The sequence below is a fragment of the Neophocaena asiaeorientalis genome, unplaced genomic scaffold (assembly GCF_003031525.2).
Source record: "Neophocaena asiaeorientalis asiaeorientalis breed wild unplaced genomic scaffold, Neophocaena_asiaeorientalis_V1.1 scaffold130, whole genome shotgun sequence".
Lineage (NCBI taxonomy): Eukaryota > Metazoa > Chordata > Mammalia > Artiodactyla > Phocoenidae > Neophocaena > Neophocaena asiaeorientalis.
In genome coordinates, this window is record NW_020173397.1 from 849,067 (window position 1) to 875,519 (window position 26,453).

The 26,453-nt window shown below is 39.0% G+C and overlaps 1 pseudogene; it reads left to right on the forward strand.

The window, feature by feature from the left end:
* Window positions 1-23,497: 23,497 nt before the first annotated feature.
* LOC112400999 (RNA/RNP complex-1-interacting phosphatase-like) lies at window positions 23,498-25,416 on the forward strand (annotated as a pseudogene).
* Window positions 25,417-26,453: the final 1,037 nt, after the last annotated feature.

Here is a 26,453-nt window from a genome sequence, read left to right on the forward strand (position 1 = left end):
CAGGAAACTCTTCCAGAAATGGAAAACAGATCTTGTCCTTTCTCTGATCAAAGTACTTATATGCTTCTATTTTAAGAGCTTCCATTTGCTCTTAAAATAGAAGGTGAAACCCACAACATGATCTACAAGCTCTTGCATGACATAGCTCCTCTCATTCTCTCCAGGCTCGCCTCTCACCAACTTTTCCTTTCTTCTCAACATGCCAACTTTCTTTTCTTGCAAGGCCAGCATTTTTTTTTCTAACATTGGTCTTTCCTTAGGCCAAATGCTCTGTCTGGAACACTCTTTCCCATTCCAAAAAAGATCACTCCTTTAGAGAAGACTCAAATTAATTCTCCAAATTAAATCGGGCTCTCCTGGTATCCACTCCAATGGCACTATGTACTACTCTTTCACAGCACTTACCACATTTTTGAAATTTTTAATTAATTGATTCTGGGACTCTAGGTATCTCGTGTATATTTAAATAATTCCAAAGTAAATTTCTTCTCCCAAAGTCTTCTTTTCAGCTCTGTCACCCTAGTACCATTTCCTTTCTCCAGAGATAATATTTTTCTAGCTCTTCCTGTATATCCTCTATATATATGCAAATATATGTATGTGTGTGTGCATATGTGTGTATTAGTGTCAGTCTTACCAACTATATTTTTAATTCCACATGGTCACATTTGTTTTGCTCAACTTTGTATCCCTTATATACCTGTATAAAGATGCCCTCCATAAACAGCAATCATGTGTGTTCATGAAGCTTTTCTTAATAGATGTTTTAGGGGAGATAAGAAGAATAAATGACAATTAACTAAATGAGGATAGGGTAGAAGGAGATGTTATTGGTGAGGAAACATTAGATAATACACAAAGGCTGCACGTAAGTATTTTGAGAATGGGAATCGTGGGTTGGACTAAATCCAATGGAGAGTTAAGGGAGAGGTTGAGAGGTAAGCAAAGGTCAGATCCTGAATGACTCAATAAAATAGAAGTGAAATTATGCTAACATTCAGTTTAAATGGTCCCAATTAATCAGTTATTCATTATAATGATGCTTATTGCATGGCATGGTAGACATAATAAAATTCCAAATGAAAGTGGGAAACATGAAGGAAATTATGTCAGTGAGAGTTCTTTAAGTTTAAAAAAATAATAAAAGAAAATTGTATCCTCCTGCTAACATCATGCTAACATTTACAAATCCAATATTCTCAATGATGTTGGAAGGCAAAGTTGACACCATACAGACCTGTGAACCATGCCAATGCGGCTGACATAAAGAAATGAGGTAGAATTAATTTGCTTATTCATGGAAATTAACTGGAAGAAAATGGTGAAAATTATGTATCGAGAGCAAATTCAAAATTTATTTCATGTGAAAACTCAAAGACGAAGAGCAAGACTGAAAAGATTAATTTCCTTTTCTTTCAACTTCTGATTGACAAAAGAGATACATTCAGGATCAAAGCCAAAACAACAAGTGTCAGCCACCCTGTTGGTGCGGTTCCTTGATCGGCATTATCAGATTATAATCTTGGTGAATTGCGTTTCACATTCATTTATTAAGTCTTAACAAGGACTCATCTTTTCACCATTCTTGAAATCCATCCACTTCCTTGTACCCATTATCAATACCTCCTTCCATGGTACTTTCATGTCATAATTGGGACAAATGTCATGGTCCCCTAACTGCTCTAAACTCTCTAATTTCTAGTGACCTTTCTAAAGTGAAAATCTAATCGTCTCACTTTCTGCCTTAAAATTCTTCAATGGCTCTTTCTATTGCCATTGGGATATAATTCAAACTCCCTGGCTTGCCTTTAAAATTCTTTTTTTTTGCAGTACGCGGGCCTCTCACTGTTGTGGCCTCTCCCGTTGCGGAGCACAGGCTCCGGACGTGCAGGCTCAGCGGCCATGGCTCACGGGCCCAGCCGCTCCGCGGCACGTGGGATCTTCCCGGACCGGGGCACGAACCCACGTCCCCTGCATCGGCAGGCGGACTCTCAACCACTGCGCCACCAGGGAAGCCCTAAAATCCTTTTTGAATGAGTTTGAGCGCATTTCTTCCAACCACTATGGAGGTTCCTTAAAAAACTAAAAATAGGGTGGGGGTGGTGCTGTGATGAATTGGGCAATTGGGATTGACATGTATATACTGATGTGTATAAAATTGATGACTAATAAGAACCTGCTGTATAAAAAAGTAAATAAAATAAAATTCAAAAAACCCCACAAAACACTAAAAATAGAGCTACCATATGATCCAGCAATCCAACTCTTGGGCATATATCTGGAGAAAATCATAATTCAAAAAGATACATTCACCCCAATGTTCATAGCAGTACCATTTATAACAGTCAGGACATGGAAGCAACCAAAATGTCCATCGACAGATGAACAGATAAAGAAGATGTGGTATATATACAATATATACAATGGAATATTACTCAGCCATAAAAAGAATGAAATAATGCCATTTGCAGCTACATGGATGGACCTAGAGATTATCATACTAAGTGAAGTCAGATAGAGAAAGACAAATGTATGTTATCGCTTACATGTGGAATCTAAAAAGATGATACAAATGAACTTATTTACAAAACAGAAACAGACTCACAGACATAGAAAACAAATTTATGGTTACCAGGGAGTAAAGGAAGGGGCGATAAATTGGAAGACTGGGATTGACATATACACACTACTATATATAAAATAGATAATCAACAAGGACCTGTTGTACAGCACAGGGAACTATACTCAACATTTTGTGATAAATTATATGGAAAAAGAATCTGGCCTCTTTACCCCTTTAGCCTCTCCTCTTGTTTCTCCTTCATTTCTTACCTTCTGCTTCAGCCAGTCAGCTCTACAACCAGTAAGTATATGCATATACTGTTTCCTCTGCCATTCACAGTATTTCCCCATTTCCTTCCTTAAAGTAATATTTGCTCATTCTTCAGGATTTTGCTTAGATGAAGGCTTTCATCTTAGATGAAGGAGAACCCAGGGCTGTTATTCCTCCTTCGTATTCCCAAGACACTCGTCAATGTCCATTCATTTTTCTCTTCTGACTTCTCACTATTCTACTAAGAGCTCCCTGAAAGTAGATACCCTGCCTTATCTATCTGTGTGGTTTGGAGATGTATCTTAATGCTTGACAGATATTAGGTTTCTTATTATTAACTAAATAATAATATAAGAACAATTCTAGCAACTACAACAAGTTGAGCACCTAATTTGTGCCAGTACTTTGCCAAATACTCTATAATTTTTTTCTAATTCCATCCTCAAACAAGTTTTATGAACTAAATATTATCCTTTGTTCTTTAAGAGAGAAAACTTACGTTCATAGAATTGACATGAGGAAAAATGCCAAAATGTGCAATTTTGACTGTGAGGTGCCAAACACATTCCATAAGAAGTCCTATATGCCATGTTCACTGCCACCTACTCAAATACTATGTAAGCAAATAATATGTGTCCAAATAATATGATTCATCCTATTAGCAATTTTCTAATTTTTTCTTTTTGAAATATTTGGCCCCATAGTTCCACAAATTTTCAAGAAATACAATAGGAAAAGGTACTATTTATTCTTGCATGTTTTGCATGTTGAGGGATTGGGGCCAAAATTAGTGAATTGATAATGTATGTCCTTGACAATTGATTTGTCTGAACCACATTTATAAATGAATGAACAAATACATAAATTAACTTTTATTTCAACAGATGACCAGATATAACCCTTCGAAAACATTACCATCTCATTTTTCATATATATTATGTTTCTTTAATTCATTTATTTTTCTCCAAACCCATTATTTTCTATTACCATCTACTTCCATAGTGCTTACTGCTATGGCTCTGTGTTATTTTTGTACTTCTCTGTATTAACTGATAGACCTACCACATATTTCAGAAAATTAACTTGAGGCTTAGAGGTCATTTCTATTCTATGAATCTATATTTACTTTTTTTAAATCTACCAGTTAAATAGAAAACACCTATCATTCTGAAAATACTGATTTAGGGAAGAAAATTTGTAAAGTAAACTTTTTGGAGTAAGAGCACAAACCACATCCTAAAACACTTTTCGAAGTTTGGAGGAAACATTGTCTAGTTCCAGAGAGAGCTGCATTTCATTCATGACTCTTGAAAAAAAAATGGGGTTTTCAAGAGGTAGAAAATAGATTTCTGAAGTCTCCATTCACAAATAATCATTACTCACTCTAAACTTTCAAGAATCTGTAAAATCTAAATTGTACTAAATTTCATATCAGGTCTCATAATTCTTCTCATTCTTGTATTTTCTCCTTCTTTCAGTTCCTCAGAACTTCGATTTGATTTCTCACAAACATCATCAGAATGATGTAGGAGAAGGGAGACAACTTTAAAATCAATTTAGGACACTTACTTCGAATCCTATGAGTAATTTATAGTGCCAAAGGCAGATTATTTGGTGAGTCTTTGCCCCAGAATTAATAACAAAAATAGTATCAATAATGACATCGATCATTTGTTGAGTTCCTTCTATGAACGATTTAGTGTATTAAAAGTTTTGTGTACATTACTCCATTTAGTTCTCTGACACACACATAAAACATAGGAGATAAATGTTATTAAAATTATCCTGATTTTTCAGATGAGGAAACTAAGTATCTCACCCAAGTTCAAAGAGACAGCAAGGGTGGAGATGGGATTCAAAACCATGTTAACAGACCCTAAAACTGTTCTTAACCAAGGCCAGAATGGTTAGGATGTCTTATCTAATACTTTCAGGAGGATTCCTGTCCTAAGATTCCCTTTTATTTTGCAAATGTCTTAGATGGTTCTAAAAATAATAAATGTATGACCAAGGATCCTAGTGAACTCTAGATTAGAAATCTTTGAAAGTAAATGCGTAAAGGGAATCACCCTTCTTTTGGCAACATCTAGTGCTTACCTGCTCACTGATTTAAAATCCTGTTCCACTTGTGAAAGAGTGTCTAACATTTTTATAGTATCCTAACTAGGGCTGGACCAGGGCAAGACAAGCAAAGACCCTAGGGAGCAAAATTTAAGGAGGCACTCAACTCTCATTGAGGAGAGGGTCTGCACCTAAGCACTTCCTTAAATTTTACTCCCTGGCCCCTCACTTCTCTCACCCTGATCCCACTTTCCTCTTAGCAATTTTAATTTAAAATCTGGATTTGCCTACCTAGGTTTAAAGACCCAAATGGAACTTGGCTTGCTACTACTGACCAATGGAAATAGTTTATTATTTACTAAGAACTTATTTTTCTTTTTCAGAATATGTCTTAGGTACGCAGAGAAGTCTCTGCATCTTCACCAAAACATATTACGTTCTAAAATGTTTTGGGGAAAATAAAATTGATAGTTATCTTGGTATCAAAAGAGTGACTGATAGATCATGTACACATTAATTAGCCAAGTTGGGGACGAACTGCCCTAGAACCTGCTCTGTTCCACGCAGAGTGCTAATTACTGACACCCTATTCTATAAAGTTCCTTCATACATGTTGGACTACACCCTGCAGGCCTGCAAGCCTTGTAGTTGCCCAGCCTTGAGACTGAAGAAAGAGCCCAGAGACAGCAACAGAGTCAGTGGGTTTTTGGATAGGGGATCTTACACAAAGGGTCCTGGGGTGACATCACATTGTGCGTGGCAGAAAGCAAGCAGGCATTGGAACAATCTTCCCAACGTGGGGGAGAAAGAGGCTACCATTTATAGGGGGAATTGACTTCAAGTGGGCTCATCAGTTACCAGGGCCTAATTAAGCCCTATACTTGAGAGGACTAGATAATCATGTGAGTGAAGCGCAGAGAGCAAGAGAACAGCCATCTTGAATGGCCTGAACCTACAATATAATAAAATTTTATGACAATAATAAAAATGGGACATGTTTGGAGGGCATAGGATTTTGTTTTGTATTTTTAAATGTAAAAGCATCTTCATGACCAGAGGTCCTCTAGAGATACCTTTAAAATAAAAAAGTGTTTTACTGCAATTTTCCAAATTGGAAAGTGGAGGTGAGAGAGATAATGGGACTTTCATGAGTGTAGCCCAATCAGGACCCAACAAAGGTTTTCTCTCTTCATGTGCATTTTGTGGGTCTTAAATCATTAATTTAATGATTTAAACATTTTCCCATCTCAGAATTTCAAACTAGTGAAAAAATGTGCCTGGAAAATTCTACTCATTCAGAACCTTTTGAATTCTTTAGATTTCCTGGATTTTAATCAATAGAATAAAATGATCTGGATAGATTGATATCTGTCCCTGAAAATTGTACCGGCATAACTAGCTTGGCCAGATAATTCACAAAAAACACAAAGCATTTCTTTGCCTTGTTATGCAAATCTTCCCTATGCTTATCATCTGTTAGGGTGAGGGTTTGGAACCAGTCTGGAAAAAGAAACTAGAGACAAGAGGCAAATATCAGCTTTGATGAAGGTGATGTTAGTTGGGAAAACATGGCTTGAACCTGTGGCCAATGTGTAATTCCTACTAATCAATGAACTTGATTTCTATTAACTTAATGCACCTGGTTTTTCATGCCTCCCTGAATCTCATCCTTTGGTAATGCCCGTCCACAATGATTCTAGTCTTGGACATGTGACTTATTTTGGCCATTGGGGCAGAACCAAAGTTGGTACAAGGGGCTAGTAAGTGGTTCTTGTTTCAATAAATAATAATAATAATGATAAGTGGTTGTTGTTTTAAGTTGCTTAAATTGCAGGTAGTTTCTTATACAGTGACAGCTGTTACCCTATGCTTTCCTCTGAATTAAACTTACCTCTCAATCATAGAGAAGCTAGAAAACTGCATAGTGGCGTCTCCTTTCCCCTGTCTTACTCTTAAAAGGGCAAGGAGTAGCCAGAGAAGTTTATCACAAGGAAGGAAGAAAGAACTGAGAATAGAATTTGTACAGCCCATAGGTTGCCAATCTTAAAGAGATAACTGCATGTAGGTCAGGGCACATGTAGGTATTAGCTGTTAATGCAGTAACCTCACCCAATAGAGAAATGTTACTTTAATGGATGTCAGACTCCTAGCAAATTCCTAAGCAGAAAAATCACCTTACATCAGGAAATGTCAGAGAGAGTGGATAGTTTGAGCTTCATTTCCAGGAGTGTCTTACCTAGAACTACAAAAATATAAGAAGGGTGAAATTTCTACTTGATGAATTAGCGTCAATATGGAAGGAGGAGAGATTATGCCATCTTTCCAACACCAACACCACAATCAATTTATCGAGCACTTTCTGTGTGCAAAGCAGTCGTGTATGCTAGGAGTCCAGCAGATAGTCTGACACTTGCTCATCATTTCACATACCTATTAGGCCTTACAATGGCCTGAAGTGGGAATTATAATACCTATTTACATAGGGGAAGAAATGAAGTCTCAGCAGGTTTTTAATAATCAATTCATGAACACTAAGGTAGTAAATGCAAGAAGCAGACTTGAATCAAGTGTTCTTATGGGACCATCCAACCTTCTGCTTTATACTCTACTAGATAAATATAAGTCAAGGGCCCATGTACTCAAGGATTTTACAATGATGTGTGTGTGTGTGTGTGTGTGTTTCTATACTAGGTGCTGATGGAGAATGGATATGGGAGATGTTTCTTTTGGTTTAAAAGAGAAAGCTTTTGGAGAAATTAAGATATGCACTGAGATCATAAGCCCAAGCTAGAGACTGCACACCTGTACTTCACAGTATTTACCTGAACTTCTTATTGTGCGGAGACCACACACTTGTCTGGTACTCATTGCCCTTTCCTTACAGTTTCTGATCTCATCACTTATTACACACAGGTTTTCACCCTCAAATGACTTCCTTTTCCTTCAGGCTCTTTTCTCTTATCAAAAATTCTACTGGGGCTTCCCTGGTGGCGCAGTGGTTGGGGGTCCGCCTGCCGATGCAGGGGACACGGGTTCGTGCCCCGGTCCGGGAGGATCCCACGTGCCGCGGAGCGGCTGGGCCCGTGAGCCGTGGCCGCTGGGCCTGCGCGTCCGGAGCCTGTGCTCCGCAACGGGAGAGGCCACGACAGTGAGAGGCCCGCGTACCGCCAAAAAAAAAAAAAAAAAAAAAAAAAAAAAAATTCTACTGCTTCCTCTTCTACAACTGTCTGAATAAATAACCTGCCAGTTTATAATCCAAACTTACACATCGTCAACTGCCTTTCCTTTTTTGTTCGAAAGGAAGCATTCAGAATGCTGATGAAGAGAGTTTGCTGAAAGGCCAGTGACCTGCATTTCTTGAGCAGAACAACAATCATAACGTGCCAAAGGCACAGAAAACGTGAGTGTTGTCTTGCTGTACATCACGATAGAGGTGCCGCTTCTTCTGCCTTATTTCAAGTTGTTCTGCCTAAACTGGACATTCAACACAGTCAATGAAGCGAAGAAAATAAAGCTAAGAGGATGAGCAATTCCCTTTGATAGATGTCATCAGGGTCACATACAACACTGGAACCAACTAAATCATTCTGACTAGGAATGCATCTTGGACAGTCATGCAGATTGGGCAAAACCCAGTCAATATATTCTTCTTAAATTAATATCCTTCAAAGACCTAAAAGGTTCTCGCTCTAACACTGAATCATAGGTATTCCCCATGTTATCATTTGGTAATGAAAGAAACTGAAAGAAAATATAAGCATAAAATTCTTTTTGGCATCTTTATATTTTAAAAATGAAAAGTGTTTTAACATATACAAATGTTACATAGTTATCATTATTTAAACAGGCTGATCAATGTCTTATTTTGTTTTGTTTTATTCATTTAGTTTGTTTGGCCATGAGCACTCCACAAATATATGAAAATATTTTCTCACCCATTCTATCCCTACCCATTCCCTGTTACCAAAAGTAGGAGACCATGGAAGGCAGCCTACATTCAGAGCCCTTAAAGTCTAGGGTTAAAGAGCACAAAGGTACTGATCTCAATAAGAAATGCAGGGCTGAGAAATGGGAATTGGAAATAGAAAGGTGAGAGCGGAGTAACAAAAAAGAAAGTTGACAACAATACTAAAGGCAAAATTTGCCACCTAGACACTAAATAAAAGGTAGAGATTTTTTAGTCTAAAATCATTGACTTGTAAGCCTGGAATTGCCACTTCTTACCTTTGTGATTTCTGGCAAGTTGTAGACCATTTCTAAGTCCTAATTTCCTGGAAATGAAATAGGGATAATATTACCCACTTCATAGAATTATTGTCTTCATAGCATGAAATGGGATTACAATGTGCAAAGCATCTAGTTACTGTTGGCTTTTGATAGGCATTAATAAGTGCTAATTCTAATTCTTATTGTCTTTATTACCAATTTTCTCAGGAGCAGTTGGAGCAAGTAATGTGACTCAGTACTTTTCAATCATTTCTCTGTGAGTCATTGTTACTGCATAACAAGCAACTACAAAATCTTCTCGGCGTGCCACTACTGACACATTTCTTGCTCACAAGAATGCAGCCTGCATGGGGTGTTTCTTCTGGGTACTGCCATGGCTGGCATGGCTGTGATTTATAATTCAGTTGGCTACAATGGCTCTGTTCCAGGAATCCCTCACTCCTGGCCAGTGGGCCAGCTGGGCATGCTCTTCTCATGGAGGAAACAGGAGAGGATATGCCCAACTATGCAAACAATTTTCAAAAACCTATTTGCAGCATGACTACTAATATCCTTGGCTAAAGCAAGCTATATGGCTTAGCTAACCACGGAACAGGAAAGTATGCTTTCTTGTGGGAAAAAGTGAAAGGTTATGTGGCAAAGACTGTCAATAAGGGTGGGGTGAGATGGAGAAATTGAGACAAATAATCCAACCTTTAACAATATCCTAGACTCAAGAGAAGACATATGGAGATAAAAGGTCAATCCCTTCTCCCTTAGGCCCACACTTGAGAAGCAAAATGGAATCCAATATCTGATGCTAAAGTCAAATGAGCAAAATGCATTAATATTTTTGATTAGAATGACGGAAACAATTTTAAAGGAAGATTTAATGCAATAAGAAAAGCCCATAAAAATAGTTCTGTTGCTAAGATCATTTCCTTGAGATATAAAAGGAAACAGAAACCAGTCAGGCACTTTATTCTATTATTTATTGAGTTATTTGCCCAATAAAGATTTATTGAACACCTACTATGTGCCAGACAGCTTACTGCATCAATAGCTAATTATACATTAGAAGGAGGTTGCAATGATAAATGAAAAACATAAATTTCAGTGAAGTAGGAGAATTAAGATATGCAAAGTTAAGAATAATGCAAGGTGGAAACTGAAAAATGACATAAGAATGGTATTGGGAAAAACAAATACCGTACGCTAACACATATGTATGGAAATTTTTTAAAAAATGGTTTTGAAGAACCTAGGGGCAGGACAGGAATAAAGACGCAGATGTAGAGAATGGACTTGAAGACACGGGGATGGGGAAGGGTACACTGGGACGAAGTGAGAGAGTGGCATGGACATATATACACTACCATATGTAAAATAGCTAGCTAGTGGGAAGCAGCCACATAGCACAGGGAGATCAGCTTGGTGCTTTGTGACCACCTCAAGGGGTGGGATAGGGAGGGTGGGAGGGAGATGCAAGAGGGAGGAGATATGGGGATATATGTATGTGTATAGCTGATTCACTTTGTTATAAAGCAGAAACTAACACACCATTGTAAAGCAATTATACTCCAATAAAGATGTTAAAAAAAATGGTACTGGGAGAAGGAACAATTATTTCCAACTAAGAAGATGTAAACACACGTTAAACAAATCGTTTTTTAAAAATCTATGAATGTTGATATAAAAATCAATAAAACATGAAAAAGACTGATTGAAATTTACTTGATTTTGTGTCCAAATCTGATGTTATAATGTAATTTCTTGATATATGTTTCTAAGTAATCAGTTAAGATTAGGACTTCAAGCTTTGTAAATAAAAAGCAAATCTGGCCTGTGAGAAATGAGCTGCTTTTAATGCAATGCTACAAAGGAAAAAAAAAAAAAAATCAGAACAGAACTTAAATGGTTACCAGTGAGAAGAGACTTGCATAAGTCATCTGATTCAGTATAGCTATTATCTCTAAGCCATTATTTCCTGCCTGCCAGTAATAATTTTATTTGGTTGGATAATCACACACAAGCCCATGTTTTAGATGAATATTTGTCATTTTGCCTAATAAGGAACTGGAGAGAAAATTTATTTTTGTCCAATGAAAAGCACTTAGAAAAACATTATAACTTTGTTTTCATAAGGTTAATCTTAGTAAAATAGACAGAAAATTGTGTATTTGATTTAGTGTTATTTCACTATTAGAAATTGACCAAACCATGACAGATTAGATTCCATGCTAAGAATTATTTGCCATTTTCTACAAACTTATTTTGTTCTTGTTTTTGTTTTTAATTCTGATATACAGGCTCACACGTGGTAAATTTTTTAGCTACGAGGTAAAATAGTGAAGCTGTGAGCACACTGTGCTTTTCAGTTCTCTTCAAAAATTTTTTGTCTTAAAAAATAAATAAAACCTCCTGAGTTCAATTTAAGTAGGTGTTATGACAGCTAAAGATAATTTCTATAAAGGGAAGAATAGTTCTTAACTTTCCAAACACAATTGCACGGTTAAATTAAATGAACCTCTTGAAAAAAAGAGTATGAAAATACTTGCGTTGGAAATTTAAATATAATTCTGATACTCCTGAGTATAATCTTTCAAATTAAACATTTCAATGTCCTTGAATCATAACATTCATGCATTCCCAAACAGATTTCTATAAATGAAATCATATTTTCCCAGTGAACTATATAGTTATTTTAGCTTCATTTGATATTACCTAGCGTTATCAGTGATTTTCAACATTTTGGTTAAAAATATTTCTCCCGTCACTCTGCTAGTCATTGGCAATGTCTGGTTAAGCTGTTTTGTGCAAAAACGTAAACTGACTGGAAATCGTGATCACTTTTATACATATGAGTATTTTCTTGACCATTCAGAACTAATTTCTATTCCCCGCTGGTCTCATTCTTTGGAATAAATCATCAACTTCTATGGTCATTAATCCCCATGTAGTCACATTTATTAATATCTTTTATTCTTATTTTAAAATGTTACCTTCACTGTTTATTGGCCATATTCTCTGCTTCAGTACTTGTGTTAGCCCTGGTTCTCAGTTGCCATCAACAGAAGGTGGCTCTGCCTGAAATAATCAGAATAGCAACTTATTAAACAGACTTTGGGTAGCTCAGAGAAATATTAGGAAGGCCAGAGAAGTATGTTTAAGATTAAGCAGCCATAAAATCACCTAGATCATACTACAGATCATATTTGGTCAGAAAACTGTTGTAACTAGAGAGAGAGAGAGAGAGAGAGAAAGAGAGATTACAGAGATAGATAGAGATAGAGGATAGAGGAGGAGGAAGAGGTGAAGGAAAAAGGAGGAGGAAAGATATTTCCTCATCGTTTTCTTTTTTGGGCCACCCCTTAAATGTCAAAACTATGGCTTTGACTTTGCTGCAGGACAGTCTGGGAAAGGAGGTATGTAGCATTCCCAACTCTTCTTGTTGTAACCGAATTCTCCCCTACCAAGCCTCAGAAGTTGGAGATTTTCTCATATGTAGAAGAAAGTTCAAATCCTGGGAGGCCAAAATGAACAGCATCCACACCCTACAGCTCTATTGTAATATTTCATAAATTGTGGAAGCCTAATGTTACGTGAGTTTACAACAACAATGTAATAGCAAAATTATACATGTGGTTATAATGTAACAAAACAAAAAGAAACAAATAAATAGAACAGGAAGAAAATTGTGACATATCATACCCCACTTTGGAGATTCGTAATACCTACAAGCATTAAAAAGTATCCTAAAATTCTTACAATGAAGACAATACGAAATAAAATTAAACCCAGGATTTTCTAAGCTTAGAATTATTTTTTTTTAACTGCTCTGTTAGTAGACACTGTTAGGTGTCTATTTAATATCCATTTCTACCCCCACCATCCTTCTTCCTAACCTTAATTTTGTCCAGGTATCCACCATCTTCCTATGAACTTGTTCAGGAAAAGTCAAACTTATCCCAGGCCTGGGCATGTGTCCAATTTGACTAAGATAAGCATGGGCATGTGATACAATTCTACCCAATGAGATGTGCATGGAAGTTGGCTAGAGTTTTGGGAAATTTTTCTTCAATCTTACAAATAATTACAAATAATAACTGGACCCTTTATTTTATGAACTTTGCCATGTTTAGATGTGATGCCTTTAATTGTTGTAGTCATCTTGCAACCACAAAGGGGCCCAGCCTGAGGACAAAATCTGTACAAAAAGCAAGGCAGACCCAAGAACAGCAAGGAAGTAGCGCCAACATCTGTGTCCAAGCACACCTAGAGTTATTTCTCATTATGTTACATGATATATTTTATTTTTTAAGCTTTTCAAAAGCACCCCAAATAAAGTATGTTGAACATCTTGAAAATGTTCCACATAACATCCTTTGCAAGCTGTTGCTGTATAAACTTCTGAACGATAAGCCTTGTTCTAGACACTACCTTCTTAGTATTTTTTCCCTATAATTTTCAAACAGAATATTCCCCTTCATGCATCATGCTTGATAGTCTACATGTTATTTGAATGTATAGTTGTAACTTATTAACCAGGCAAATAAAAACATTTTTGAAATCTGCTATGTTTGTTTTTCTTCTTGCACAAATGTGGATAAAACAGCAAATACTGTGCTCAATTCCTTCACTCAAGAAACAGAGTCTAGCATTAACCTTAGCATGTGGAAGATTACATTGTTTAAATCTTAAACTGAGGTCTGATTATGCTATTTGAATATGCCTAGGGGTAGATGATATTGAAGCTACAAACTCGTGCATGGAGGGAAAGAATTCACACACATTATCTGACACTTCACTTACACACTGTAAAAGCTATCTCAGAATGTGCTACCCCTCCTTAGTTCTACTTACTTCCTTGGTTATACTGTCAACCCTGCGTTGTCTGGGACCCCAATAATGGTTTGAGAACTAATTGTGGTTTACAATAAAAAATGGTGTATTTGTAAAAACAAGTATTAAAGGATTAAGAATCAAAGGCATCAGTTTTTTGCAACAACACAGTAATCAACAGATGTGGTGTCTTTTGCAATATGAAAGCATCCTCTGGCTCACCATTCCCACACACAGCCTGCCAGACTAGTGCCCTTCCCTCTGCCAGGGACTTCTGTGGCTGCCATATCCTTCAGCTTTGTAAGGGCCAGGGAGCTCGCCATAGATAGAAATCCAACCCAGTAGTTAGGACTGTGAGGGTGGGGAAATTAGCCAAAGAGGAGAGAGCAGAGAAAGGGAACAAGCAGGCAGCAGGGACTGCCCCAACCCCCAACAAACCTGCAACTCTACTTTATTCTAACATTAAAGAAATTATAGATAGAGAGGAAGGGAGGGAGGGAATGATGGAAGAAGAGAGGATGGGAGGGAGGAAGGGAACGTGATAGAGACAGGGTTAAAGAGAGAGAGAGGAAGTCAGCCATTTTCAACTAATAGATTCTTGTTGTAGTGAGTGTTCTTAAAATTCTGGATTTCATTTTTTTCTTTTATTCAAGCATTTCTAAATTGTGGATGCAAATGATTCCATCTTAAACCCATTCAGCGTTATTTAAAAAAATAGTATATGAATTTATTTGTACATTCCTTCATTCCCATTACCCCAATTGACGGTCCTCAGAATGAAACTGCTACTAATTTATATTTCCCTGTTGTATCCCCCAGGTTTTCAGCACAGAACTTGATCCTAGTTCCGTGGTCATTAGAGAGACATATGATGTTATAGAACTATATATAACTATATGTTATAGAAATATATATATATAGTCCTTATATTTGTCATACAACCAATTTATAATGAGGTTTCCATCTCTGAGACAGTGGAGCTTGATGGACATTTTGTGAATTTGGAATTTTTGTTCTCTGTCCTTTCATTGTATTCTTTCATTCCTTCACTCATTCACCCCTTCACTGTACAAACATTTACTTAAACGGAATTAAGAATGCTTTCTTCTTTTTCAAGTTTGGAAGTTTCTATGAGAAACCTGAGTGAGTACATTTAATGACATACTATGGATCTCCTCGTACTAAGGTAACGCTCGGAACCCTTTCACGTCTCTCAGAACTTCAGGTACTTGTGCACATGAACCATTTGAGGAGTTAATGGGCTGGGATGCTGCAGGCACTCAGCATTTAGTTTATCTTGATCATAGGTCCTTTCCTGAATCCTTTCTAGGTGTAGTAGGCTGAGTTGTACTAGCAATGCTCAACACCCACCTCCTGCTGAAGCATCTCCCACATTTCACCTGACAACTCCAGCACTGAGAAAATGAGTGACTCTTTGTGGGAGGTTGCTGTGTAGGATGTGATTCCCAACTCCAGGTATTCATGCTGCTGCTTGACTATGGGCTGCACCTAGTGATTGACTCCTAATGAAGAGAATACAGCAGAAGTGACAAGATGTTTTTAATACCTCTACTGTGTGTTGGATACTCAATATTTATTTACTAGCTGCAAGCATGTACAGTTAGTTAACACTATAATGACACTCATATTGCAATATTAATGTATCAAATCAATATGTTAAAACTCCTAAATTTACACTATGTCAATCACGTCTCAATTAAAAAAGAGTGACAGGGACTTCCCTGGTGTTCTAGTGGTTAAGACACGGTGCTTCCACTGCAGGGGGCACGTGTCTGATCCCTGGTCAGGGAACTAAGATCTTGCAAGCCCCGTGGCACGGCCAAAAAATAGAAAAAAAAAAAAAAATAGTGACAAGATGTTACTTTTGAGATTAGGATACAAAAAACTGTCACTTGATTTGCTCACCCTCTCTAGCGCCCTCATTGGCTCCCTTTTATGAAGTCCAGCTGCTGTGCTGTGAGCTGCCCCATGGAGAGTCCCATGTGGTAAGAAACTTAGGGCCAAGAGTCTGCTAGGAACTGAATCTGCCACCAGCTATGTGAGTGAACCTAAAAACATCCACTTCAGCTGAGCTTAAAGAGGATCACAGTCCTGCTGGGCATCTTGATTGTAGCCTTGTGAGACACCGTGAGCCACAGGACCCAGTTAAGCTACACCTGGATTCCTGAACCAGAAAGACTGTGCGTGCTAAATGTGTGTTGTTTTAAGCTGCCAAATTTGGGGGTAACTGCTATGCAGAGACATATGACTGATACATGTAACTAAAACTAATTCTCAAAAACAGAATATATATACGTAATTACAAAAATAATTATATATAATATGAATACATAATATAAATAAGTGTGTGTGTGTGTGTGCACTTAGCTGATTGCATTATTTTTCTTTTATAGTGTTGTGCAGGAAAAAATTTTTCTTTACCCTTTTAGGTTCTTCTGGCTGGTCTAAGAATTCAATTGACATATATTAACAGGAGGGAAAAAACAGATTTAATTATGTATGTAGAGGGGCTCCAAAGGAATATGAGGCCCACAAAGAGTCAGGCAGCTGAAGCTCACACGCAATCCTGAGCTAAGAAGAGGGGAGTAGGGGTCTAAGATTTCAAAGGAGAGGAAGACAGTTCGCAGGGAGATGGGAAGAGGAAATGTTTGGTAAACACAGGTTTGCCAAGCCATACAGAAAAAGGCTCTCTGGTGTAAAAAAAAGTTATCTTTGGTAATTCTCTTCTTGGTACAGGCTTCTTACATAAATTCTTTTAGGCAGTTAAGAGTGAGACAAAAAGCTATTCCCAGGTCTTTTTTGGCTTTGATTGTCTTTAGCTCAAAATAATCCGCATGCCAAAATGGCTCATTCTGGGGAGACTCTTTCTGAATCCTCTCAATAGGCCCATCTTCCCTACTTAGATGGAGGGAATGAGATATTTTTGGTGCCATAATACAAACTGTCTGGCACATACCACACACTTAAAATATTTGAGAAGATAGGTTCTATTTCCTTCTGAACCCTGGAACCTCATTAAATCTAATAAGGCATACCCTCCAAAAACTGGCTGTATATACAACTAACTTTTCTAGAGTGTTGTCTGCTTTAAGAGACCAATAACAGTAATGGTTAAGAGTGTGGATCAAGCCAGACAGATCTGAGTCTCCAGGCTTGCTCCACTGTCATACTAGCCCTAAGCCATGCGCAGGTCACTCACTCTTCTTTCAATATTGTTCCTCATCTGTGAAATAGTATTATTCCTATTATTTCGTAACAGAATCAGAATGATTGCCTCACTGGATTTTTGGAAGGGTTAAATGAGAAGAAGGGGAACAACATTACGCCTGGCACAAAGGAAATACTTAGTGTTAACAATGGTCATGGTAGCTTTTAAAGAAGTTTTATATACATTATGTCTTTTAATCATTAGAATAATCACTTGACAGACATTGCTTGACCTGATTTCATTACATAAAAAATCAGGACAGTTAAGTGATTCATTCAACCTCATGTTGCCTGAGGGATTACTCTGGAGTCAAACTGCTTCAGCTAAATGAGGTGGTGAATACATAGGGCATACCTGGTCCCAACTGTGCCCTCAACAAATGTTAGCTGGTATTACTGAGGTGTCAAGACAAAATCTAGGCTTCTGGACTCTAAGTTTCATGACTTTCTACAACATAGGCCCACTTCCATCTACTCCTTGTGTTTCCTCATTTTCCAGATGTCAACTCTACAAATGACAGTAAGAAAACTAAGACACGGAAATAAGGGTAAGGACCACTGATGCAAAGAAGAGCTGCTTTTTCAGAAGTGTCTGGAGACATTCTTCAATAAAATGCACTCTGAAAATATACAAGCCTCGATTTCTTCAGCAGAAGTAGAAATGTTTTAGCCATATGTGATAGTCTCATTAGTTTGTATCACCTAATTGTATTTGTTTGCATTACTAGAAAAAAATGTATTTATTGGGAATAAACAGGATTTGGGGGGATTAGAAATGAAGAGGACTTAAAAAGAGACGATTCAAAGAAAAAAGGGGAATCTATTTACTACATTCATTGGTGGATATATTGTATTCACAGTTACTGGGAGGAATGCTTTATAATTTTAAAACCCTACACTCAAAATTTTAAAAACAAAAAATGCAGGCATACTTCAGTATGGAAACAATTGTTGCCATCATAAATCCTTTCTGGATGAAAACAATACAAATCAATTCGTAAAATAAACACTGGTTGTATCAAATATTGTTTTGAAGTAATTATGGTAAAAATTTCATTGAAACATTACTCACATTTAAAACTCAGTGTTGTGTGCTTACTTACACTATCCAAATACCCCGCTTCTCTCCCCTCTCTTCTAACCAAGAGAAAATCTGCCCACGTCCCATATTAAAGGCTGGATATGTCATCGTTAGGGTTAAAGGTAGGATTGTGATTCAGTTCTTAAGAACATCAAACTATCCTTTTATTATGTATGTGGTTTTCTGCATATATTTTATCTGATATCAATAAAAAGAAAAATACCTCTCAATTACTAAAGATTGGAGACTAAAGATGATGTCATTATTCTAAACTCTTTAGAGCTACTATCTCATTATTTCTTTTAAGAATCCTGTGAGACAAGTATTATTATTCCTCATTTTGCAGAAGAACAAACTGAGGCACAGAGAGGTTAGGCCATTTGCTCAGGTGCACGACTAATACATGGTGAAGCCAGGATTTGAACCCAGGCCATGTGAATCCCAGAGCCCACGTTCTTTACCTGTCATGGTCTATGACATCTGATTCCAATTATTTTCAACACCATAGAATTTTCTAGTCCGAGACTTAGAGGCAAGAATTGAAGAAGTCAGCCTGGTGAAGGTCTCTGCAGATCTGTTCAGTGGTAGGAAAATTCCTCTACCACCTACAACCTGTGGAAATGGGCATGGCAGTAAAACACTGATCCTTTCCCACCTCAAGCCTCCCAGAGCTGGAGAGCATAGCATCAGGTTGTGGATGCCCCAGTTCTCAGTATTTTATGCCACAAGAGTGGCAGAAAACGATAGTTATCAACAAAGCATGAATTCATGGGAAGAAAGCCACATACAAAAAATGAACAGCAACTTCTATTTATAAGATTTTTCTCCAGATGTTTAAAAATCTAAGTGTAAAAGCAATTGAGTTTTGCTGGTAAAGAGTGATGAGAGGCTGTTGTCTAAGCTGCCATTGCAAGGCTCATAAAGTGACATTATCTTTCCCATGGAGAGCCGGAGCCCAGGAGCAGTGGCAGATGACTTGTGCAGAGGAGACAGGCGTGAGTGACAGGATAGTTTCCCAAACCATCAGTGTCCTTCAGCTGCACTCCTGTTCTCAGCCCCCAGGAAGCTCTGGCAAAGCACAGAATAAAAAGATATTTTCTTGAAAGCGTATGATGAATTATGTCAGACTGTGAATTAAGACACTGTAAGGAAGCCAAAGCCTGAGCTGCATAGACTTAGGTGTAGATTAGGAAAGAATAAATGCTTGATTATGGTTTCTGTTTTCTTTCAACTATCAGTCAACACATTTCTTCATGTGAATTTCATTCTCATATTATGCCTGGTAGTTGATTTGAATTTAGCATTAATAAACCTGGCAGCCAGATATAATATCATATTGTCTTAATGGGTTCTTTATATTCAGACTTTTATTTATTTTCTTGGGTGGTTGGGCTGCGGATGGAGTATTAAATTGAGAAAAGATCATTTTAGGCAACACTTCCTACATCTTAGAAAATATGAGAGATATTTTTGCAGTTGTTAGAATAAACATTTCCAATGTCTGTTATTCTAAAATATATTAAACACATAAAAAGAAATCTCCATTTTAAAAAACTTAACTAGTTTGGTATTTTTCTTAATTCAGCAAATAGTTACTGTCTACTTGTTTTACTTTTTCCTTTCTGATTTGGATTACTTTATTTTTCTTGTCTAATAGAGTTGACTAAGACTTACAGAACTATGTTTAATAGCACTGGTGAGTGAAGGGACCCTTGTCTTGTTTGTGACCTTAGAGAAAAAGATTTTAACCTTTCACCATTGAGTATGTTAGCCGTGGTTCTGTCATATATGGTCTTTATTATGTTGAGGTTTATTCCTTTTACACCTAGGTTGCTGCGAGTTTCTATCAGGAAAAGATGCTGTATTTTTTCATATGCTTTGTCTGCATCTATTGAGATTATCACATGATTTTTGTCTTCTGTTCTATTAATGTGGCACATCACATTTATTGATTTGCATATGTTGAACTATCCTTGCCTCCCAAGGATGAATCCCACTTGATCATAGTGTATGACTCTTTTAATGTTCTTTTGAATTTGGTTCTCTATTGTTTTATTAAGATTTTTTGCATGTATGTGCTTCAGGGATATTGATCTATATTTTTCTTTTCTTGTAGCGTCCTTGTCCGGCTTTAGTATCAGTGTAATCCTGACCTATAAAATGAGTTTAGGAGTGTTCTATTTTTTGGAAGAGTTTGGGAAGGCTTGGGTTCAGTTTTTCTTTAAATATTTGGTATAATTCACCTGTGATACCATCTGGTCCTGGACTTTTCTTTGTTAGGAGGTTTCTGATTACTGATTCAATCTTTCTACTTGTTACTTGTCTGCTCAGATTTTATTTTATTCCTTCCTCCACACCTGGCAGGTTGTGTGTTTCTGGGAATCTTTCCATTTCTTCTACGTTTTTCAATTTGTTAGTGTATAACTGTTCATAGTAGTCTCATATACTCCTTTGTATTTCTGTGGTAACTGTTGTAATGTCTTCTCTTTCATTTCTAAAGATGTCTGGCATCTTCAGATGCAAAGAACTGTAGAGTGAAACAGGTAAAACCTGTAGGAGGTCCATGGTAGCTGTGCTGGCTGTTGGTTCCTTCAGTGGCATAAGCTTCTGGGGTTATCTGTAGAGCAGATCACAAGGAACTATGGTCACTCCTGCCACATAGCTGATGTGGTAACCTCTGCTGTTCATCCTGTTCCTAGCTGTCTTTATATGCCTCAGCTTTGCCAGTCTCTGGATGGGAAACCAGGTCCGTCAGTTTCCTTCTGGCTGAATTTTAGAGTTTAGCTCTAATATTTTGAGAACCTGTAAAGCAAACTATTCCTTAAATCTCATTTACTCTCTCAGCCATGCATTATGTATATTTGTATCTGTGTGTATCTAACCACCATCCCTGACCACCATAGGATCTGGCACAGTGCTAAAGACAGACAAATCCCAGTTAATGACTACTAAAGAAGTACATGCATTTATAGAGAAGAACCGGGTACATTTTTCCAGTTAGGGACACTAAATTGTGTAATGAGCACACACCTTGGTCTGTGACTCAAGGACCAGGGGATTTGCTAGACAGAGTGGGATTTTCTGGTGACTGTTTCTAATCTCTGATTTCCCTCATTTTTAACACCTCTATTTTTGGTCTTTGTTGCTGTTTTGAAGTTTTTCAGAGCTAAAGTTGAATGTAATATTATGAAAGAAGAAAGCCAAAAGGGCTCTTTTATTTTTTATTTGTAAAATTCTTTTCCAAACGTTTGAACGTCTAGGAAATGACCCCAAGATGCCAGTCCAGGTCTTCTCAACTGATCCATCAGAGCTTCAGTTTCTCTGCTTTTTGGACCTGCAGCTCTTTCAGTCTCAAGATGTTGGCACATCCTTCCCTTTCTAATTTTCCAGGTCATTAGACAGCAGCCTTCAGAGAATCCCCAGGTATCCACAAGGGACTTCATGAGATTTGCACATCACCCATTCCTAATGGAAGATCATCAGTCACCTCTTAGTTCAAAAGTCACAAGGAAGTGAAGGACTAAACACAAAACACCTGACTATTTCAGTGCAGTAATTGGCTTTTATTCCCAGGATATTTTATTGAAGCCTGTAGTTTGAGATTATTCAAGTGTTTATATGGAACTTTTTTTTTAACAACGTAAATAAAAATGTGACAGCTACCTAGGGTTTAACTTTATTCCAGGCAATTCAATTCCAAAACCATTTATTAAATAGCTTTGCACTTGGAACTGTTTTTTCTCTCCTTATTTTGAGGTTAAAACCCAATAAATGCTAGTTCAACATCATGATTTGCAGGTTAAAAATGAAATACATAAGATTTGCCGAACAAAAAAACCTGGTAGACTGTGGACAGTGATGTTTTGATTTTAAAGTAAAAACTTTAATTCTTCCTTTATTAGCAAAAACAGGGGACAAAAAGTTTGATTTAAGTGATTTGGGGAAAGATGGATGATTTTATCTAAACAAAGCAGCCTTTACTGCATCAACACTACTAGTCTAGTTTTATCTGTCATAGGCCATGAAGTAGGAAAAGTGCCAAAGGTCTGACTTAGAAACCCAGATTCTAAAGCCTTGCTTCTGAGTACTGTGTAAGGCGCACAACAAGAGTTTGGGAAGGTACAGAGTTACAATCCTAAGTTTCTCCACATATTCAGCACGTGGCTGCAGGTGACTTATTTGGATCTTAGCTCTAGTCTCTCATCTGCAGAATGGCAGGCAACTATATTTCTCTCTTGGGGTTGCTGTGATATTTAGCAATAATATTTACCAAGCACATAGTATGGTATCTAGCACTTGGTAGTTTGGAAATAATTCTACTTTTTAAAAATGTGTAAAAGTACTTATTATTCTTTGAGAGAATGTCAAACCTTCCTGGCCACTTACATATCCTTTCACATATGAACTCATGTTTTACATGTTTTCTTGATTTCATCTTGCCCTCATTTACTCTCCAGCTCTCAAAGTAGAAGAGATATGATATACTCTGGATAGATACAGCTCAGTTAAAAATTCCTAGCATATGTCTACATTATTGTCTCTTTGAATATATAACTTAAGGTGACAAGGGAAAATAAATGGACTGTGGTGTTGTTGTAAGGCATTCCTGTCTTAGGGATCAGACAGATTTGGGTTTAAATCCTAGCTTCACTTTTTATAGCTGATTAGTCTTGGATAAAACTCCTTACAGAGAATTAGTTTACTTAAGTAAAAACAGAATATATATGTGTGTATATATATATATATATATATATATATATAATGAATTTATATATATTATAGAGTATATACTATTTAAACATATTGTATACATATATTCTTCTATATACTCACTATGAGTATACATCCAAAAAATGCTGAATGAAAAATCCAAGATATAAACTATTGCATATGGTTTGATGCAAACACCTATAAAAAATACTATTTATGGTTAGATAAATGATTTACAGTTATTACAAAGGGGATGTTTTAAAAGTATCAGAGCATATTTTAATGTTGTAAAATTATTTTAAAATGTTGCCCCTGTGGAGGATGTTGGAAAGGGAACAAGGGGGTAGTTAAAAGGAATTTACCTTTATGTCAAAAATTTTCCTTAAAAAATGCAAGCAGGCAGTAGAAAGAGGTCCACGAGCTGCGTGGGCTTGTGCCTAGGCGCCTGTGGTTCGGGGCCTTGTGCTGGCACCAGGGCCGACGGGTTGGCGAGTTTGGCACTCTTGGCATTGGGTGGGCGGCATCTTGGGGGTCACATGAGCCAGTGGCATCATGCCCATGGGCGCTGGGGTTAGGGTTGTGGCTTTTCCGGACTTTCATCATCCAAGAGGAAGGGCGGAAAGCACATCCCAGAAAGGTGGAAAGACTATCTCCCAGTTGGAGAGCGGATGCCTGGGACTCCTTTCATTGCTCTCAAAGTTCCTTTAAAAAAGAGTTTTGAAAAGAATCTTGCTCCAGAAGAATGTGTTTCCCCTTTGGATCTTTTTTAACAAACTCCAAGAACAGAATGAAGAACTTGGGCTGATTATTGACTGCACATATACTCGCCACTATTATAAGCCAGAGACAGACTCATTGGTGTCCACTGTACCCATGGTTTAAACAGGACTGGCTACCTCATCTGCAGAGTTTTGAAAAGAATCTTGCTCCAGAAGAATGTTTTTCCCCCTTTGATCTTTTTTTTAACAAACTCCAAGAACAGAATGAAGAACTTGGGCTGATTATTGACTTAACATATACTCGCTGCTATTATAAGCCAGAGATACACCAGAAATACATCTACACGTGGAACAACTCCTACAGAACACCTATTGAATGCTGGCAGAAGACCTCAGACCTCCCAAAAGGCAAAAAATTCCCCACGTACCTGGGTAGGGCAAAAGAAAAAAGAAAAAACAGAGACAAAAGAATAGGGACAGGACCTGCACCAGTGGGAGGGAGCTGTGAAGGAGGAAAGGTTTCCACACACTAGGAAGCCCCTTCGCGGGTGGAGACTGCGGGTGGCGGAGGGGGGAAGCTTCGGTGCCACGGAGGAGAGCGCAGGAACAGGGGTGCAGAGGGCAAAGAAGAGAGATTCCCGCACAGAGGATCGGTGCCGACCAGCACTCACCAGTCGGAGAGGCTTGTCTGCTCACCAGCCGGGGGCAGGCGGGGGCGGGGAGCTGAGGCTACGACTTCGGAGGTCGGATCCCAGGGAGAGGACTGGGATTGGCTGCGTGAACACAGCCTGAAGGGGGCTAGTGCAACACAGCTGGCCGGGAGGGAGTCGGAGAAAAGTCTGGACCTGCCGGAGAGGCAAGAGACTTTTTCTTCCCTCTTTGTTTCCTGGTGCGTGAAGAAAGGGGATTAAGAGCGCTGCTTAAAGGAGCTCTAGAGACGGGCGCGAGCCGCGGCTAAAAGTGTGGACCCCAGAGACCGGCATGAGACGCTAAGGCTGCTGCTGCTGCCGCCACCAAGAAACCTGTGTGTAAACACAGCTCACTATCCACACCTCCCTTCCGGGGAGCCTGTGCAGCCCACCACTGCCAGGGTACCGGGATCCAGGGACAACTTCCCCGGGAGAACGCAAGGCGCGCCTGAGGCTGCTGCAATGTCCCGCTGGCTTCTGCCGCCACAGGCTCGCCCCGCATCCGCACCCCTCCCTCCCCCCGGCCTGAGTGAACCAGAGCCCCCGAATCAGCTGTTCCTTTAACCCCGTCCTCTCTGATCGAAGAACAGACGCCCTCCGGCGACCTACACGCAGAGGCGGGGCCAAATCCAAAGCAGAGCCACGGGAGCTGTGAGAACAAAGAAGAGAAAGGAAAATCTCTCCCAAACTTGGGCTGATTATTGACTTAACATATACTCGCTGCTATTATAAGCCAGAGATACACCAGAAATACATCTACACGTGGAACAACTCCTACAGAACACCTATTGAATGCTGGCAGAAGACCTAAGACCTCCCAAAAGGCAAAAAATTCCCCACGTACAGGCTGATTATTGACTGCACATATACTCGCCACTATTATAAGCCAGAGACAGACTCATTGGTGTCCACTGTACCCATGGTTTAAACAGGACTGGCTACCTCATCTGCAGAGTTTTGAAAAGAATCTTGCTCCAGAAGAATGTTTTTCCCCCTTTGATCTTTTTTTTAACAAACTCCAAGAACAGAATGAAGAACTTGGGCTGATTATTGACTTAACATATACTCGCTGCTATTATAAGCCAGAGATACACCAGAAATACATCTACACGTGGAACAACTCCTACAGAACACCTATTGAATGCTGGCAGAAGACCTCAGACCTCCCAAAAGGCAAAAAATTCCCCACGTACCTGGGTAGGGCAAAAGAAAAAAGAAAAAACAGAGACAAAAGAATAGGGACAGGACCTGCACCAGTGGGAGGGAGCTGTGAAGGAGGAAAGGTTTCCACACACTAGGAAGCCCCTTCGCGGGTGGAGACTGCGGGTGGCGGAGGGGGGAAGCTTCGGTGCCACGGAGGAGAGCGCAGGAACAGGGGTGCAGAGGGCAAAGAAGAGAGATTCCCGCACAGAGGATCGGTGCCGACCAGCACTCACCAGTCGGAGAGGCTTGTCTGCTCACCAGCCGGGGGCAGGCGGGGGCGGGGAGCTGAGGCTACGACTTCGGAGGTCGGATCCCAGGGAGAGGACTGGGATTGGCTGCGTGAACACAGCCTGAAGGGGGCTAGTGCAACACAGCTGGCCGGGAGGGAGTCGGAGAAAAGTCTGGACCTGCCGGAGAGGCAAGAGACTTTTTCTTCCCTCTTTGTTTCCTGGTGCGTGAAGAAAGGGGATTAAGAGCGCTGCTTAAAGGAGCTCTAGAGACGGGCGCGAGCCGCGGCTAAAAGTGTGGACCCCAGAGACCGGCATGAGACGCTAAGGCTGCTGCTGCTGCCGCCACCAAGAAACCTGTGTGTAAACACAGCTCACTATCCACACCTCCCTTCCGGGGAGCCTGTGCAGCCCACCACTGCCAGGGTACCGGGATCCAGGGACAACTTCCCCGGGAGAACGCAAGGCGCGCCTGAGGCTGCTGCAATGTCCCGCTGGCTTCTGCCGCCACAGGCTCGCCCCGCATCCGCACCCCTCCCTCCCCCCGGCCTGAGTGAACCAGAGCCCCCGAATCAGCTGTTCCTTTAACCCCATCCTGTCTGAGCGAAGAACAGATGCCCTCAGGTGACCTACACATAGAGGCGGGGCCAAATC